Source organism: Apis dorsata, unplaced genomic scaffold, assembly GCF_000469605.1.
Source record: "Apis dorsata unplaced genomic scaffold, Apis dorsata 1.3 scaffold_1198, whole genome shotgun sequence".
NCBI classification, from domain to species: Eukaryota; Metazoa; Arthropoda; class Insecta; order Hymenoptera; family Apidae; genus Apis; species Apis dorsata.
In genome coordinates this window covers 31,875-32,381 of record NW_006264295.1, presented here as the reverse complement: position 1 = coordinate 32,381, position 507 = coordinate 31,875, and positions in this window count along the sequence as shown.

Sequence of the window (507 nt, the reverse complement as noted above, 5' to 3'; positions counted from 1 at the left end):
AATAATTATATATTATAATTTATAATAATTTTTAATTTTAAGTAAATAAAAAGAGATTTCTTCAATATTGTGAGAAATGAATAACAATCTAATGATGTAATGATTAAAACGATTGCTAAATGATGTCTATAAAATAAATCAAATATATATACATAAATATAAATAAAGAAAAGTCAAATAAGTTTCATAAAATAAAATATATTATATTTAGATATATATAACTAACAATAGTTAAATAATACTTTAAGAATTTTTTTTTTAATTTTTTAAGTTCAAAATATGAAATATAAAAAGTGATATATAAAAAATTATATTTTTCATTTTATTATATACATATATCTATTAACTGCAAAAAAGAATTCTAAAATTTATATTGTAATTTTTATTAATAAATATTAATTTTAATTTATACATATCATAAATTTTTTAAATATTTTTTATCTTTATTTTTATCTTTATTTTTATTTTAATGACAAATTAACTGTCATATGAAAATACTAAATTATA